General features: G+C 51.2%; 1 pseudogene; it reads left to right on the top strand.

The window, feature by feature from the left end:
- Positions 1-1,727: 1,727 nt before the first annotated feature.
- LOC111757602 (U6 spliceosomal RNA) lies at positions 1,728-1,823 on the top strand (annotated as a pseudogene).
- The last annotated feature ends 238 nt before the right edge of the window (positions 1,824-2,061 follow it).

Below are 2,061 nucleotides of genomic sequence, written 5' to 3' on the forward strand. Positions count from 1 at the left end.
CATCTTTACTGACAGACACATTTTATTGTGGCAAAATAGGTCAAACAGGCACAATGCAGTCTGCCATTTTAACCCTGTTTAAGCACACAGGTCAGAGGCGTCATGGACCCTCACACTCCGTGCCACCATTGCCACGGCCATCTCCAGGGCTTTCTCGTCCTCTCACACTGGACCTCGTACTCACTAAACACCAACTCCCCATCCTGTCCTCCCCAACCCTCCACCAGTCCGCCCACTCTGCTTTCTGTCCGATGACTGACCACTAGGGAAACCTCCTGTAAGTGGAATCAGACAGCTTCGGTCCTGTCATGTGATGGGCTGCAGGAAGGTCTCCGGAGGAAGGGTCTAAGATACTCACCTGCAGAGAGTTTGCCTGGCTGACCTTCGTTACACAGGGCCAGGAAGCGTGTCTGGTCTTGATCCAAAAGGAATCCGCCCTCCAGGGCACAATCACCCATCACCAACAACTGACAGGCCAGGATGGCGTTTGCACTTGCTCCAAAATACCAGGCCAGTGTCGCAGAGGTTTTCCCGTGTCATTTCATACCGAGGTCGTTCGTCCTTCTTCCCCACCAGATATATACATGGCTAAAGGACACAGTGTGTTTCCACAATCCACCTCTGAGGTTCCCAAAGTCCAAGCATACGCATGCATCTGTGTGTGTGTGTGTGTGTGTGTGTGTGTGTGTGTGTGTATGTGTGTGTGTGTGTGTGAGAGAGAGAGAGAGAGAGAGAGAGAGAGAGAGAGAGAGATTTGGGGATTTTTTGTTTTACAAAAGTCTGTGATCCACTTCTCCACTTCCACACATCTTTTGCCCAGGAAGCAAACACAGCTGCAAATGCTTTCGGCCTGAGAGGCCTCCCAGCCTATCCAGCGGCCTCTCTGCGGCCTCAGGAGCTGCCTGCCTCCCTCTCAGGCTGGCCTCTTCCAGTCCAGTGTCCCCAGGCCTCTCGCACACCCTCTGGCAGAACCCAGCGGAGTCCTCTGAGTGGATTCCGTCACTCAGAAAAGTGCAGCTCCCCTGGGCATCCCGCCCCCAACCCCTCTTTGGGCTTCCCCCTCAGAGAACTGGCTTGACTGCCAGCTGCTAGTAAACTGACTGCCTGTCACCTAGGCAACTGACTGGCCTGCTGCCTGCTGCCATGACGCCATGCCTGACTCCCCCTCCAGCCTCACCCACATCTGTTTGTTTGGGCTCCGGCTGCTTCTGTTGGGCTTTGTTTTGCTTGTCAGTTTGAAGCAGCCCTTTGCTGATTGGCTGCAGGGGCTGAGATCAGAATCCCTGGGATGCCGGGAAGTTAGTTCCCTGCCTGGGCAGGAATTTCCTGGCATCCAGGGGTGTTTCCTCATCAGAATAGCAAGATCTAGAAGAGTCCAGTGTGGTGACACATCGGTCCCTCAGGCATAGCAGAGCCCACAGAGACGAGGCACCAGAAGATGTGTAGATGTTCTGATCCCCACAGCCACCTTCCATCCAGAGCCCTATTGCCACACCGTGTGGGCTTTGAGGATCCCACATTCATGAGTAAAGGCCAGCCTGCCATTCGATAAACTGAAGAGGCAGTTCAGAGGCTGGCGAGCAGAGCAGTGGCCACTAAGTATCTGTCAACAAGTACTGAGACACAGATAGGGCAAGAAGTTCTGGGGCACTGTCGGACACTAGGGTGACGACAGCTAACAAATGTGCTGTTCATTTCAGAAAGACAGACGGGAGGATTTTGAAAGTTTTCACCTTGAAGAAATGCTCAGGAACGAGACAGAGAAGATTAGCATGGCCCCTGTGCAGGAAGACACGCAAATTCGAGAAGTGTTCCATATTTTTCTCTAATCATTTTGTAACACATGTGCTGATTTTTCCTTCCCTTCTCCTTTCCCTGGGAAAATACAATGAATAAAACGGCTTATTGGTACTCAAAGAAAGAAAGAAAGAAAGAAAGAAAGAAAGAAAGAAAGAGAAAGAAAGAAAGAAAGAAAGAAAGAAAGAAAGAAAGAAAGAAAGAAAGAACTGACTCAGCAAAGTGCAGTGATACATACCTGTAATCCCAGCACGGCAGGAGACT

This window comes from Cavia porcellus, unplaced genomic scaffold (genome assembly GCF_034190915.1).
Source record: "Cavia porcellus strain 051 isolate PalLab524CR breed Dunkin Hartley unplaced genomic scaffold, mCavPor4.1 scaffold_31, whole genome shotgun sequence".
NCBI classification, from domain to species: Eukaryota; Metazoa; Chordata; class Mammalia; order Rodentia; family Caviidae; genus Cavia; species Cavia porcellus.